This window comes from Papio anubis, chromosome 7 (genome assembly GCF_008728515.1).
Source record: "Papio anubis isolate 15944 chromosome 7, Panubis1.0, whole genome shotgun sequence".
Classification (NCBI taxonomy): Eukaryota; Metazoa; Chordata; class Mammalia; order Primates; family Cercopithecidae; genus Papio; species Papio anubis.
The window spans coordinates 78,201,892-78,218,849 of NC_044982.1; positions in this window are offsets into that span (position 1 = coordinate 78,201,892).

The following is a 16,958-nucleotide window of genomic DNA, read 5'->3' on the forward strand; positions in this document are numbered from 1 at the left end:
GTTTCACCATGTTGACCAGACTGGTCTCGAACTCCTGACTTCAGGTGATCCACCTGCCGTGGCCTCCTAAAGAGAATGGGGTGATTTTGAAAAATATATAATGTTGTTATATCAACAATATTATTGTAAAGGAGTTTTTTATAATTGACAACCTCATAAATTCTGTGTAGACAAAAAAGAAATTGCACAATTTTACTCTTATTTTGCTCTAATCATTGGGAGTTATAGAATTCCTGGAATATATTTTCACATGAATGTCATCTGAAGCGTATGTAGAAAAAAAAAAAAAAAACAACTAGTAGACATGACTCAGAGCTTTGGAAATACTGATAGATTCTTCCCAAAGTATTTAAAAAATTAACTTTGGAATACCTACTGTACTGCTAATTACATCTAATTTAGCCTACTTGAAATTAGGCATAAAATAACTGAATTTAAGCTTTTTTTGTTTTATTTTGCTGATAAGTTGGCAAACAATCTCATGCAATCAGATGATAAATCTTTCTGCAGTGAAAATTATAGTATGAGGACTCATTCACGTCTAATGGTTTGTTGAAGGCACAATGTGTAAATCGTCACTGTTACAGTAAAGCATCTCAATTAAGTCCAAGAATAATAATTCAATCAATCATACTTTTTAAATAAAATTGTACCAGCATCTGGGAAACCTCCAACCAGGTGTCTATTGCTGCGATTATACATGAAGTGTGAAAATAGTCTATCAAACATGCACAAGTAATATGTATGCATGCGTTCTTTTTCTGGAAAAATCAGTTGCTCTACTGCTTATCATGACTTGTAGTATTCTTTCCATGAGCTGTTTAAACTAGGTCCATTTGCTTAAATGTTAGGCCTTTATAGATTTTTACTCTCATATAAATAAAAAGTTGAAAATGTTCTGCATATTAGTGTTTATTTTTTGTTTGAAATTATTGTGCTATGCTTATTATTAAGGCAAAAGAGAAAGTTTTTTGATTCTTTTTTAATTGAAGTTGAATTGAATTTATATCAGACTACTCTAGTTTCCTTCAAACATGATTTGTGTCAAATGTAAGAGTTCTTGACTCTTACATAATATTTCATAAATACTAATATATTACTTGCATTGTCATATTTACTTATCATCCATCATGAAAATATGTCTTTTAAGTGCCTACTATGTGAAAAGCACTTGTGTTTTAGTAACATAAGGTCAAAGACTGGATTTTTGCTTTTAGAAGAATGTATCCTGTAATAAAAATTATGTGAACAAATTCTATTTCTTCATGAATTTCACACAAAACAAATTACTTATAATTTGTTCTTTCAAAATTTATCATGTGAAATCTATGGGGCACCCTCAGAATATGATGAATTACAAAGCATAGTGTTAGTTCACTGCTGCTCACATTCACTAATCTGTACAGTAGGTATTTACTAATCACCCACTATATACCAGTAAATTAACCAGATGCCAAGAATAAAATGAGAGCAAAACAGACAGTGTCACTTGCTCTTATAAAACTTATCGTAGATAAGACTGGCATTGACTGTAGACAAACAAGGCCTTTAGCTGGGAAATAATGAGGTAGGAGATCCTATAGATGTCTTCATTGTCGTGAAAGGGTTCTCTCAAGAAATGTTGTAAGATGAATGACATATATGTTAATAATGTCTATGTGCAATTATCTATAAGAAGTTTGAAAAAGTTGCTTGCTCTTAGAAAATGAAATAATATTCAGTTTTAATTTAATTAGAATGCCTAATTAGGAAGATATATTTTGACTCAAATCCTCAGTGTAATGATTTGGAAATAAAGTAGATAGAGGGAAAAGTAATTTGATAGAGTCAGGTAAGACTAGGGAGTTTGAAAATTGTTTCCAGAGAGAATATTGATTCGTTTCAATAGTTAGAGAAAAATAAAATACAATCATGATTGAAGTACTAGCAAATCACAAAAATGGTGGGAAATATGAAGATATCCATTATCAGTGTACAATCTTCCTTCAGTAACATGAAAACCTAATTTTTCTTTCTGTTTCAGAAGTGACTGGATGGGTAATTCTATTTGTGATTCTCTTTCTCAGAGAGTACTCCTTCAAATAGCAGATATAAATATTTGAAGAATTCAATGTCTATAATACCTTATATGAAAATTGAGACAGCATTAACATAAATTAGCTTACATATAATAAATCTATTATAATAAAGTTTCCATAAATATCTTCTTATAAACAATTCTCAGTAGCCTGGCCAATGAATTAGTTTAAATTTTTAAAATGTGAACATACTAGTAAAAACTGAGAAAGAAAAGTAATTTAAGTTGGGTAGGAAAACTGGAAGGGGTTTGCATGTGGAAATCACCATATTTAGGAGTTACAAAAAGATTTTCTGTGACAGGCAGTTTGTTATCCAAATTGAAACGGCAGCAGGATCAGTCAGCCATGTATTTAATAATACAAGTGCATAATGAGACTGTGGGAGATCTCAAGAGGAGACAAGAATGAAACAATTATTATATGGATCAACTAAATTAAAAATCAGGCTAAACAGGCTCTCCTCGTCAAGGAGTCTGACTATAGGTACTGGGGTTGCAAATAACAGATCAAGTTTCAGAGACAAGATCCCCATTCCTTACCAAGAAACTGGCAAGAAAATCTCAGGGCCTTCTGTTTTCAACATTTGATTCTCAGAAACAGGTGTCCGGGTATAAAGTCTGAACCACAGTAAAAGGAACTACTAGCAGAATTGAACTACATGCTATGGTAGACACTGAAAGTAGTAGATGTCTTAAAACACCAAAAAAAAGTTACCAAAGGGAGGCAAAAATAGCAAATTACTGAGATTTGAATTCATGTTTGGAATTAGGTTAACATTTAACATTAATTCTTGGAATGTGTCACTAAAACATCTTAAATACCCATACTTTCATTTCAGGATCCATCCAAGGAAGTGTTAGAGTATTCAACTCACATATTCTCACCCAGCAACTTCTGTCAACTTTGCTATATACTTCGTACTAAGGATGCTGAGATAAAATAACTTGGTCTCTACTCTTTGCAGACTAACAATCAATACATAATGAAACTTTAATAAGTATATATGTTGTACAGCAATACTTTCTGCTTGTTTTTTCTGGTTATTAGTAGAAATCCCTGTGGTGAGCCAAGTGTTATATGAGGGGTCTTCAAAGAGTTCATGGAAAAAAACTATGCATGGTCCTCTTTTTTTTTTCCCCCAAATAAACTCATTCTAAGTTATAACATGTCTGAACACGATCTAATTTGAGGTACTAAGAATATGACATCTGTTTGAAAAGAGCTTCTACTAGAGCAACACAAATTCTACTAAAATTAAAACATGAACGAGCTTCAAATTTATGGAAAAATTTGTGTGGAAGAATTACAAAATCATTAATCCTTTATGAAAAGTTTATGGGACAATGCTCCCTTCCAAATCAGACTTTACAAATGGATAATTTGTTTTAAGAAGGAATGAGGCAATGTTAGAAATGAAGCCTGCAGCAGCAGACCAACCACATTGATTTGCAAAGAAAGATTAATCGTTTTTGTGTCCTAATTGAAGAAGACTGACAATAACAAAAATAATACGCAACACCACGGACATCTCAATTGGTTCAGCTTACAGAATTCTGAATGAAAAATTAAAGTTGAGTAAACGCTCCTCTCCATGGGTACCAAAACCATTATGCCCAGATCAACTGCAGACAAGAGTGGCACTTTCAGTGGAAATTTTAAACAAGTGGGATCAAGATTTTTGAAGCACTTCCTCAAAGAGTTGTAACAGGAGATGAAACATGGCTTTACCAGTAGGATCTTGAAGACAAAGCACAATCAAAACAATGGTTATCAAGAGGTGGAAGTGGTTCAGTCTAAACAAATGCAGACCAGTCAAGAGCAAAGGGTATGACAGGACATGACAATATTTTTTTGAATTGCTCAAGGCATTTTGCTTGCCGACTTTCTGGAGGGCCAAAGAATGGTAACATCTGCTTATTACTAGACTGTTTTGAACAAGTTATCCACAGCTTTAGCAGAAAATCACTCAGGAAAGCTTTACCAGAGAGTCCTTCTCTGCTATGACAGTACTTCTGCTCATTCCTCTCATCAAATAAGGGCAACTTAGTGAGTTTTAATGGGAAGTCAATAGGCATCCACCTTACAGTCCTAACTTGGTGGTTCCTTTTAACTTCTTTTTCGTTTCCTAATTTAAAAAAAAATCTGTAAAGTGTGCTCTTTTTCTTTCAGTTAATAATGCAAAAAAAAAAAAAAAAAAAAGAGAGAGAGAGAGAGACAGCATTGAAAAGGTTAAATTCCCAGGATTCTTAGTTCTCTAGGGATGAACTTAATGGCTGTTATTGCTTACAAGGGTATCTTGAAATTGATGGAGCTTATGCTGAGAAATAAATTTTCTTGTTTTTTTAAATTTTCATCTTATAATTCTATTTTTCAACTAACTTTGTGAAGCTATCTTTCATATCACAAAAAAGCAGTATGAAATGATTAACTCTATTTATAGATGTAAGAAAAAAATCCTTTTATTACTCCTCACCATAAAGTGTTTAAAAATCAGGAGCTCTCTGGCTTTAATTTGCCAGTTTTGCATTGGTGGGGAGATGATTCCTATATCTTAGGTAACTTGACAAGTACCTAATATGTTGCTCCTTACTCAGAGCTCTGTAGAAGGCCTGAATAAATGTAACTTTTAAATTATTTGATTTCCTAGCGAATATGCATCTGTATGTATAATGGTTCCTGGTAATTTTATAGCATTTATACAACTTCAAATATTAGGAAGACAAAGGAAATATTTTCTATGAGAAGCTCATCTAAAGAAAAGTATTATTTGTCTTGGAAATCTAAATGCATTTTCAATCTTAGGCAATACTGGCTCATGATTTTGTGTGGGGAAAAATAAAAATGAGATTAATGATTTCTTTGTTTACACCAATGATACAGAGTACAAGTAACGCTATTACATTTCTGACTTATCCAATTCTTCAATTTACAAAGAATGCTTTCAATGAATTAAAAAACACAGGCAAGAAAAGCAAAAACAGACAAATGGGATTACATCAAAATAAGAAACTCCTACACAGCCAAAGATACAATCAACAGACTGAAGAGACAATTTACAAAATGGGAGAAAATATTTGTAAGCCACACATCTGATAAGGGGTTAATATCCACAATATATAAGGAACACAAACAACTCGATGGTAAGAAAACAAATGACCCAATTAAAGAACAAATAAAGAATCTGAGGAGACAGTTTTGTGAGCAAACAGACATACAAATGGGCAACAAGTAAATGAAAAAATGCTCAATATCCCTAGTCATCAGAGAAATGCAAATTAAAACCATGCAATATAATCTCATACTTGCTAGAATGGCTGTGATAAAAAAAGATAAGTGTTGGAGAGAATGTGGAGAAAAGGGAATCCTTGCACACTGTTGGTGGGAATGTAAAGTAGTATAGCCAATATGGAAAACAGTATGGAGGTATCTCACAAATAAATAAACAAAACTACAAAAACTGCTTGATTTTTTTTTAAAGTTAATTCCCATTAGGCACAGAATCTAAAGAATATCTGTAGTTTTACAAATTGTCCTAGGATACACTGAGAGGCAAGCTTATTTGATATACAGTGTAACAAATGGGCAATAAAAGAAATGAGATTTTTTCCTGTGACTTAGAAAAAAGGAAAAAAAAAAGTTGCTTTACACTTGTCTTTTCACTGTTTTTAGGGTGACCAGCTGTCCCAGTGAAACTTTCAGTGACAAAACTGGGATACTACTGAACAAATCAGGATGGTTTGTCACCCTAGATTATCATTGATTTATTTATTTTTCTTTCTTCATGCCTGTCATCCATTAGGGGGATTATATTATGCAAAATTTAAAGGAAGTAGTTTTATTTTAGTTATTTGAAACATCTCCATACTGTTTTCCACAGAGGTTTTCATGTTAAGTCGTGGAATCAACCTAAGTGTCCACTAATAGAAGATTGGATAAAGAAAATATATACCTGTATCTGTATCTATATCTATATCTATCTATATCAAATTATATATATATACACACATACTATATGTACTATATATCTACATATATAATTTTATAGTACTTCATTAAGTATGTGCTTTTGTGTGTGTGTGTGTGTGTGTTTATTCAGACACACAAAAAATGAAATAATGTCTTATGTAGCAACGTGGAAAGAACTGGAGGCCATTATCTTAAGTGAAACAACTCAGGAACAGAAAGTCAAATACTACGTATTTTCACTTATAAGTGGGGGCTAATGTGTATATATGAACATCGTAGGTGGAATAATAGATATTGGAGACTCAGAAGTGTGGGAAGGGAGTGAGGGCTGAGAAATTACCTGATGGAAACAATATACATTATTTGGGTGATGGTTACCCTAAAAGTCGAGACTTTATTGCTGCACAATATATTTATGTAAGAAAATGCACTTGTATCCCTTAAATTTACACAAAAATAAAATCCTTCACACACACACACATACATACAAAACTACACAAATATTACAGGAATATATACTATGTGGAAAATTACAAAATTTGTAGAAATTTCAGGAGAAGAATCTTTTTGTGAGAACTATTGCTGGATCAGTTGGCTATTGTTGCAGAGATTCTGCGTAACAAATACTGACAAAATTTTAATGGCATTCAACAATACTCACTTGTTCCTTAATCATGAGTATGCAGGTCTGCTGGATTGACTCTGTCTCAAGCAGTAGGTTGCTGGATTTTGCCCTTCCTATTTCAATCTAGAGTGCAGGGTGAAGAGGCAACAGGTACCTGGGGGATGTTCTTTTTATTTTAGAGGTTGGACTCTCTCAGAAAAATATGCAAAAACAAGTTCAACTTCCTAACGCCTAGGCTTGATATCGGCAAACACTGTCACTTGCACACATACGGCTTTGGCCAAAGAAAGTTATTTGTTACAGTCCAACTTAAAAAAAAAAAAATGTGAATATTTGCTCAACTAACCTAATCTACAGCACTGGCAAAATGGATATCTTAATTTGGAGAGATATATATTTGTTTCTTTCCTGGTGGATTAGTATTTTACAAAGTTATGTGCTTCTTTGACCAGTAAATTCATTCTTTAACTTACAGGATTTTGTTACTTCTTTCATGTATTATTTCTAACTTCTCATTGAATTTAAATGACTTCTTGATGTGGTTGTCTGAATTCAATTGCCTTGAAGGCATCTAACATATTTTTCCCTCTCATTTAGCATTGCCAGATAAAATATAGGACACAGTAAATTTTGAATTTCAGAAAAATAATGAATAAATTTCTAATAAAAGTATGTTCTGGAAATTGTGTTCTGTATCTGAAGTTCAAATTTAGTAGGCATCTGTATTTTATATGATAAATCAGGAAACTTTATTCTCATTTGACTGGTTCATTTGAACAATATTCTTTGGATTGCTTAATAAGTTCTTACTCTGTGCCAGATACATCCACGGATTCAGAGAGTATAATTTCCTGACTCTAATAATAATTGTAATAAACTCTTTGAAGTCTTAAGCATTTTATGTTATTAGAGCACATCAGAGGCACCTTAGGTTGAGAAGTTTAGAAAATAGTTTGTTGTTGTTTTTTTTTTTTTGGTGAAGGTAATTAATAAAAGTAACAGGACAAATTAAATATAAATTAAAACAGGTTCATGGGCCTCAGAAACAATTCAACTATCCATGGAAATAAAAAAGAATGAGACTTCTGCTGTAGAAGAAACTACTGTATGTTTATATGCAAGGATATTTGGTTACTTAATTGTTTTGGAGAAAGTTGCTTTCTTAAATTGCCAAGTTGAAGTATTTGCTTGACTGAATTACAGAAAACTCAATTTCCCTTTCTTCTATTTCTTTTTCTTCTTTGTCATTGCAGTCTTTTTAAATTACAGTTTCTATTACTCTTAAAATCTAATATTACTGAAAATATCTTGAAAATCATTTTCGTAAACATTATTTAATTGAACTATTCAACAACTCTGTGAAGAGCAGAGAAGAAGAGTACTTTTACTAATATTTTCTGTTGAACAAATTGGAAGTCCAGAGAACCAAAAGAATGGACTTTTATTCATAAAACTAGTATTCTTAAGGCCTTGATTTTAACTCAGATCTTCTGACACCATTGATTTTGTCCTTTATGTTACATTATAATGCCTGAATTCCTCTTCATAATCTCACAGTATCATAGTTCCATAGATACGAATTATTTGAATTTTAGGATATTAGGCAGTATGGAGAATGGACCAATATTGCCTTTCCTGAATTTAGTTCCCAGCACCAAATATAGTATGCAGCACTCATCAAAATAATTGGACTTTTATTATTTTCAGCTGTCAATTTCAAAGCAGCTTAGTTGCAACACATTTAGAAATGAAAAGAAAGGGTATGCAATCTCACCAAATTTAATTCTTACTGGGCCAGGATTATTACATTTTACCATCTCCACTGCATTTTTACTCTCCTCTTGAATTCTTGTCTAATGTATTTTATAACATACAGTAGAATTTGGATCTAAAGGAAATTATCAGAAGACTACCAGTGAAAACCAATCTTGAGTAGTCTGTGATATATTATAAAACTTCATTTTATTTGTTATCTGCTTTTAAATGAAATTGAGTTTTCTAATTTACAGAAGTAAAACCTAGAAATGATATCTAATGTATTTAATATTCAGAATGCATAACCTGATTTAATCAGTTGTGAGTGCTAGACACTTAAATGAATGAACTGCACATATACAATCAACAATGTATTATTTGTAATTTAGTTAAATGTCAAAATGAGTTTAGTTTAACCCCAAGGTTCAGATGTTTATAACTCACTTTGAAATAAATTATTCTTTACTATGCACAGAATTGTGGAAAACTAGATTTTGGTGCACACTATGACACTTCTATTTTTCAGGATTATTTAGTTAAGTTAAAAGAGCTTAAATTGTTTGGAGCACTGTGTAGTACATATATAAATTAAGTTGGTTACTTTACCAATAGCATACATTTTAATTGAGATGGTTCAGTCCTATTACATTCATTTGGATTTCACTTGATTTATCTTCCTTATTCCTCTCTCTCTCCCCTTTCCCTTTTTATCTTCAAAATGCAGAGTTTAAAAACATGAAGTGAATGACCACATTGGGAGCCTATTGAGAGTTGGTTGAAATTGTTAATTCAGTATTAGTTTTTTTAACGTTTTAGATGGCAATGTATCCATATGAAACTAGAAAAAATAGAAGATTGAATAGGTCTCTGTCTTGTGTAAATATGAATGTCTGTTAATATCAACCCTTCTATTGTTTGCAACCACTGTCCTCACAATATTGAGATGGGGCAAATTCACTCCTCATGCTATTTACAATCAATATTAGTCATTAGCATAAACTTTATGAAGGGGTGATTCATTTTGTACAAAAATTAACTTGTACATGATTCACTCATGTGCAAGATGTTATAGGCTTCTCTAATATTTAAAGCACAGTGAGAAACATTGCAAGGAAACTAAAATAAATAGACTATAATCTTAAATCCACAAAACTCATGTTCAGTGTAACCATAAGGATCTCTAGAGCTTGAAAAATAAATCAAAACCTAAAAAAAGACCAGATGTGACAATGAAAATAATTAGAAAGTTGAATGAAAAGACTTAGTGGGAAGAGGATATATATATCTATATATCTATATCTATATCTATATCTATATCTATATCTATATCTATATCTATCTCCCAGGTAAAAACATGTGCAGCATTTTACCATTTTACATTTCATTGAGAGTATTTCATGAAGTAAAGAAAGTAATGCTAATCATAACAAAATTACTTCATGTATTTTGAGATATTAGACTATTAGTTTAAGAAACTGTAAATTTTTGTTTTTGTTGCAATTGCTAAGGTCTTAGCCACAAATTATTTGTACAAAGCTGACGTCCAGAATGATATTTCTTAGTTTTTCTTCCAGTATTTTAAAATACTATAAGTATACTATAAGTCTATGCTAGGCTTATAATTTGAAGTCTCACATTTAAATCTTTGGTACATCTCGAGCTACTTTTTGTATATGGTGGAAGGTAGGGCTCCAGTTTTATTCTTCTGCTTATGGCTAGCCAGTTACCCCAGCAGAATTTATTGAATAAAAAGTGCTTTCCCCATTGCTTATTTTTGTCAACTTTGTCAAAGATCAGATGGCTGTAAGTGTGTGGTTTTGTTTCTGGGTTCTTTATTCTGTTCTATTGGTTTGTGTCTGTTTTTGTACCTGCACCATGTTATTTTGGTTACTGTAGCCTTTAGAGTAGTTTGAAGTCAAACGAATCTTCACTGCAAAATAAACTCTTCACTGCAAAGTAAACTATCAACAGAGTAAACAGGAACCCAACAGAATGACAGAAAATGTTTGCAAACTATACATCTGACAAAAGTCTAATAACCAGAATCTGTAAGAAACTTAAACAAATTCATGAGAAAAAAAGAAGCCCATTAAAAAGTGGGTAAAGGACACGAATAGACACTTTTCAAAAGGAAACATACATTTGGCCAACAAGCATATGGAAGAAAGCTCAACATCACTGATCATTAGAGAAATGCAAATCAAAGCCGCAGGGAGATATCATCTCATACCAGTCATAATGGCTATTATTAAAAAGTCCAAAAATAACAGGTGCTGGTGAGGTTGTAGAGAAAAAGAAACTCCTATACACTGTTGGTGTATAAATTAGTTCAACCATTTTGGAAAACAATGTGGCAGTTCCTCAAAGACCTAAAAACAGAACTACCATTTGACCCAGCAATCCCATTACTGGGTATGTACCTAAAGGAATAGATATCATTATATAAAAAAGACATAGGCATGTGTATGTTCCTTGCAGGACTATCCGCAATAGCAATTGGAATCGTACTAAATGCCTATCAACAATAGACTAGATAAAGAAAATGTGATACATATTCACCACAGAATACTACACAGCCATAATGAAGAATAAAATTATGTCCTTTGCAGCAACGTGGATGCAGATGGAGGCCATTATCTTAAGGAAATTAACACAGGAACAGAAAACCATATACTGCATGTTCTCACTTATAAGTGGGAGCTAAATATTGGGTACATATGGACACAAATATGGGAACAACAGACACTGAGAAATCCAAAAGGGCACTGTGGGGGGCAAGGGCTGAATAACTACCTGTTGAGTACTATGCTCACTACCTGAGTGATGGGTGTCATCATACCCTTAACCTCTGCATCATAAAATACACCCATGCTACAAACCTGCACATGTGTTTCCTGAATCTAAAATGAAAGTTGAAATTATATCAAAAAGAAATATTGACATTTCTTTTTGACAATTTTGATATTAAAGTTAACTAAACTTTTTATTTGATCTATTTTGGGTTTACTGAATAATTGAGCAGAAAATACAGTGAATTTTCATATTACCTCCCATCCTGACCATCCTTTCCCCATCCTGGCTCCTGGCACACACATCATATCTGTAGTTAGATATTTTAGGAAGTGTAAGAGAGATAAATTAAAATGTCATTCTATGAATTTATATCACTCTACAAAAATTTGTGATATCACTTAAAAATACAGATAATGAAGAATAAATACAAAGTAATTTACTTGTATTGAGCTCCAATAATTATGGTGAGAGAAAAACAGGAGGTTAATGTATGGAAAACTTTTGAAAACTATCATTCAGAAGCATTTACTAAGTATATACTACGTGCATTTATGAGACAGATGATAGAAAGGAATTTAAAAAATCATCAGATGCACTTTAATCTTATAGATGACTGACCCAAAGCTCTTTTTAAAAATGTGGTCGGCCAGGCATGGTGGCTTATGCCTGTAATGCTAACACTTTGAGAGACCAAGGTAGGCAGATTACCTGAGGTCAGGAGTTCAAGGCCAGTCTGGGCAATACGGTGAAATTCCATCTGTACTAAAATCCAAAAAAAATAAGCAGGATGTGGCAGTGGGCACCTGTAGTCCCCGCTACTCAGGAGGCTGAGACAGGAGAATCGCTTGAACCCAGGAGGTGGAAGTTGCAGTGAGCTGAGATTGCACCATTGCACTCCAGCCTGGGTGATGGAGTGTGACTCCATCTCCAAAAAGAAAAAGGTGGTCAAAAATACATTAAAATTTTAAAATGTACATTGCCTCTGTGAAAAACAGTGTGGTGATTCCTCAATAAAAAAAAATTAAAAAAAGAACTTACCACATGATCCAGAAATTCCACTTTTGGGTGTTTGTTCAAATAAATTGAAGTCAGATCTCAAGGAGATATTTGCACTCTCATGTTCATTGTAGAATTATCTGCAATAGTCAAAAGGTGGAAATGACCTAAGTGTCAAAGAGTCAAAGGTCTTTTTCAGGTTCCTTGAAACTGACACATAAACAACAAAGAAACAAAACAAACAACAAAGAAACAAAAACATTTTCATATGAATGATAATATTTAGCCTTATGTAGGCTTTCTAACTTCCTGCTAGGCCTAAAAATTTTAGACTGATTTTTCTACCAGTCTTTCTTCAACATGACTTGATGTGATGAGTGATTTCTGTAGAAAAGCTCTGCTACAGATATTGTCACAGGATAATATCCTAGGCACAGCAAAAGCATTGAGAATGTTGCAGGATATTTTTGTTGCCACCTTGCCAGCTGGAGACCTCCACAGCTGGTGATGTCCCTTCCCAGGCCCTTGCTCAGCCTCAGGCTCGCTGCTGAAGGTATCCCGCCACTTAGCCCAGTGGGCTGCATTTGGCTTGCTGGTACAGATCCCATGCTTGCCCTGGGATCCACATTCAGTCCATGGCTGGGCTGGGCATGCCACAACCTGCTTCTGCCTTGAGTGCTGCGTCTGTATGGAGGTAACATAGTGGTACCCAAGAAACGTGGAGAGCCCAGAAACTGCAGAGTCCCAAAGAAGGTATTACAACATGTCACCGCCTTGGCTTGGGGAGAACTGAGGTCTGGGCCTCCAGAAGGCTTATAGCTCTTCTCTCCTTCCTGCCTCCTACAGCACAGCAAATGGGGGCACCAGGGACAGTGTGTTTCAGCCCACTTGTGTTACAGCTCATTCAGCCCCACTGCTCTGCTCCAGACCACAAGTCCTGGACTGGCCTGGCCCTACCACTGTTTTCTGTCACATGGGGTGCCTGCCCAGCAACAGCAGAGGGTGGAGGGCTATAGTGTTGCAGCCTTTTTGTACCTGCATTCGGCAGGTCCCAGGTTCTTTTCCCATGTCCAAAACGAGTGAGGTTACACTGACAACTGGAGGGTAAGCAAGGTGGAGAGTTTTATTGAGCAACAGAACAGTTCTCAGCAGAGAGGGGACCCAAAGTTGGCAGTCCCATACCTGAAGTTGGATAGTCCCCCCAAACTAAAGATAGGTAGTCCTCCCAAGTGTGGCTGAGTCTGGGGCTTTTGAGAACTCAGAATGGTGGAGGTGAGGGTTATAGGTAAGCTTAGAAAAGGCAACATTTCATTGATTAAAAAGCATTATTCCAAAGGAACAAATTGGGAAAGCCTGGGCAAACAGGAATAAAAGTTCCCACTCATCTGGAACCAGCAGCCCAGTTTTCAGATTTCAGGCTGCTTTTGACTTGAAAGCCAAGTTTCACCAGTGACCTGTCCCTATGTACCTAAGATTTGTCTGCCTCCTGCCACTATTCAGAATATATTGGTGAAGTGCTCAAATTCCTATCAACAGTGTATGAGCCTTTCACTGATAGTCTGACTTTGGGTTTATGAATTTCAGAGTTCGGTAAAAACAGATCTCTTCTTCAGAAACTTTGAGTAAATAAATGATCAAGTAGCAGAGCTCAAAATGAGTCATCTTCACATCTTTAAAACTAGAGTTACTATTTCTGTTGAAGACCTTGGATTTTACTTTGACCAATACTTTCATAGACACTCACTTTTCCCATTAGGCTATTCTGAAGTACTCAGCAGCTCTACGTGGCAGTATAGCCTGAGGAATGTTTGAGATACAGTGACAGTACTAAAGCATTGTGGGATGAAATAGTGATGTAGACCTGACCTGAAGATGCATTAAACTTGAAATTTTGTTTTCCTTTTGTCTGGATAGCATGGAGTTATTCATTCTTTGAAATAATAACACTTTATAATATTACTTCTATCATTTACAGAATTACAACCATCCTTTAAAATGTCATCATGGTGCTTCTTACAGCTGTAACACTTTTCATGAGATCCTCCCTTAGTTTCAAACAGGAGTTTACCTTGGCAATCTGTACTTACATGCTGACTCTGACACCAAGAAGCTACTATTCCTGTGGATTTTACTGAAACTTTGTTACATGATTACAATACAATAGAACTCAAAATAATGTGTGCCATACTTGTACTTCATCAAACGGAAGTTTTCTGAATAGAATAACTGATATATTAAAGTACTGTCACCTACAATATTAAAAAATCAGTGAGGGGAGAGGCCAAGATAGCCAGCTAGAAGCAGCTAGTATACACTCCTGTCACAGAGAGGAACAGAAATGACTGGTAAATACAGTAATTTCAACTGAAACATTCAAGTATATGCAGTGGGATTAATCAGGAAAACAACTCAACCCACGGAAAATGGAGAAAAGCAAGGCAGGGCGACAGCTCATCTGGGAGTGAAACAGAGCTGGGGAACCTCCCCCACCCAGGGAAGCTGTTAATGAATGGGCGACCCTGGGAACCCACATTTCTCACACAGATCTTTGCAACATTCAGGTCAAGAGATCTCCTCATAAACCCACGCCATAGGGCCTTCAGTCTAACTCACAGAGCAATGTAGAGTTTTGGCAGAGCAGCCACTCAAGCACAAATGGAGAACCTGGAAGCCCTAGATATCAAGACTTCCCAGGCTACCCAGCAAGAGCAGCTGAAACTCTGGCAAAGAAGGAGGTTAGACCTGACCCCTTGTACATACTCCTGGAAAAGGGATTGAACCCAGCAGGCTGAGCGGGGACAGTCTGCAGGCCCTGCTTCTCCAGCACCTCTCAGGATAAGAACCACTGGCTTGGAACTCCAGCCAGTCACCAGTAGCAGCATTACACCTCCCTGAGATGGAACTACCGGGGGAGGGGTGGGCTGCCATCTTTGCTGTTTGGGCAAGTTAGCCATTCTGGCCTTCAGGCTTTAGAGAGTCCAGGTGACCGGGGCTGGAGTGGTCCCACAGCAAAACACAGCTGTTCTATAAAAATGTGACCAGAGTGCTGTTTTATGTGGGCTCCAAATCCTGTTCCTCCTCACTGGGTGGGACATTCTGACCAGGGTTTCCAGCAACCTCCCACTGTATTAGTTCATCTTGGTGCTGCTAATAAAGACATACCTGAGACTGGGTAATTTATAAAGGCAAGAGGTTTAATTAACGCACAGTTCTGCAGGATTGGGGAGGGTGTGCTCAGAGAACTTAAAATCACGGCAGAAGGGGAAGTAAACACATCCTTCTTCACATGGTGGCAGGAAAGAGAAGAATGAGAGAAGTGCAGAGTGAATGTGGGGAAAAGCCTCTCATGAAACCATCAGATCTCGTGAGACCTCACTCACTCTCATCAATGAGAACAGCATGGGGAAACCACCAATCCCCCATGATCCAATCGCCTCCCATGAGCTCCCTCCCCAACACGTGGGGATTACAACTTGGATTACAATTCAAGATGATATTTGGATGGGGCCACAGAACCAGACCATATTATTCCATCCCTTTCCCCTCCAAAATATCATGTCCTCACATTTCAAAAACACAATCAAGCCTTTCCAGCAGTCCTCCAAAGTCTTAAGTCATTCCAGCATTAACCCAAAACTCAAGCTCAAAGTCTGGTCTGAAACAAGGCAAGTCTCTTTAGCCTTTGAGGCTGTAAAATCAAAAGCAACTTGGTTACTTCCCAGATACAATGATGGTACAGGCATTGGGTAAATACAACCACTCCACATGGGATAAATTGGCCAAAACAAAGGGGCTATAGGCTCCATGCAAGTCCAAAATCCAATAGTCATCAAACCTTAAAGTTCCAAAACGATCTTCTTTGACTCCATGTCTCACATCCAGGTCATGCTTATGCAAGAGATGATCTCCCATGGCCTTGGCCAGCTCTGTCTCTAAAGCTTTGCAGGATGCAGTGCCCACCTCAGCTTCTTTCATGGCTGACATTAAGTGTCTGCAACTTTTCCAGGCATGTGCGGCAACCTGTTGGTGGATCTACTATTCTGGGGTCTGGAGGATGGTGGTCCTTTTATCACAACTCCACTCAGCAGTGGCCTAGTGGAGACTCTGTGTGGGGGCTCCCACCTCACATTTCACCTTCTGCATTACCCTAGCAGAGATTCTCCATGAAGGCCCTGTCCCTGTAGCAGACTTCTGCCTGGATATCCAGGTATTTCCATATATCCTCTGAAATCTAGGTGGAGGTTGTCAAACCTCAATTTTTATCTTATGCACACCTGCAGGACCAACACCACGTGGAAGCTGCAAAGGCTGGGGATTTGCACCCTCTGAAACCACAACCTGAACTGTACTTTGGCCCTTTCAGCCATGGCTGGAATGGCTGGGAAAAAGTCCCAAGGCTGCACAGAGCAGATGGGCTCTGGACTCAGACCAGGAAACTATTTTCCACTCCTAGGACTCTGAGCTTGTAATGCTGTGATTGGAGGGACTGCTGTGAAGGTCTCTGACATGCCCTGAAAACATTTTCCCAATTGTCTAAGTGATTAACATTTGACTCCTCATTACTTATGCAAATTTATGCAGCTGGCTTGAATTTCTCCTCAGAAAATGGGTTTTCTTTTCTGTTGTATCATCAGGCTGAAAATTTTCCAATCTTTTATGCTCTGCTTCCTCTTGAACATTTTGCCGCTTAGAAATTTCTTCTGCCAGATATACCACATCGTCTCTCTCAAGTTCAAAGTTTCACA